Source organism: Capsicum annuum, unplaced genomic scaffold (genome assembly GCF_002878395.1).
Source record: "Capsicum annuum cultivar UCD-10X-F1 unplaced genomic scaffold, UCD10Xv1.1 ctg76595, whole genome shotgun sequence".
In the NCBI taxonomy this organism is placed as follows: Eukaryota; Viridiplantae; Streptophyta; class Magnoliopsida; order Solanales; family Solanaceae; genus Capsicum; species Capsicum annuum.
Genome location: NW_025886908.1, coordinates 1 through 542, shown reverse-complemented (window position 1 = coordinate 542; position 542 = coordinate 1).

The window sequence follows — 542 nt, the reverse complement described above, 5'->3', positions numbered from 1 at the left end:
ATTTGTCAGGGTCTTGGTTTCTGCATGTACCTGTACTCAAGGTAGACGATTAGTTGACACAAAGTTGCTTTTGCTAGTGACTATTTTTTTTAGAAAAATTTTAAATACAATATTTGTAAAGAAGACAAGACACTTTTGTTTGTCCTCCATGATCTCAAGAAATGAGATGGACAATTCGAAAGGTCGTCAATAAATGGGTGTTGAGCCGGTTTTTGGGCTACCAAAAGTACCGTTATTAAGCCTTATATGCTCTGTCATGGCTCCCAACTTGCTTGGGAATTTTTTGAAAGAAACGCTCATTTTGTGTATCGATCCCTGCATCCACAAAAAATGATTAATTTGAAAGAAACTACTCTGTGTTGACCTCCTATGATCCTTGATTTTCCCTCGCCATATTTTAGGTATTTCATTATGTTGGGACTTCCACCCCTGACTCCCCATCCTAATTGATGTCTAGGCAATCACTAAGTAAAAGATTTATATCAATTTTTTTCAAAGTACTCTTAATTTTTTAGATAATAGTTTCGAGAACTCCTACAAAA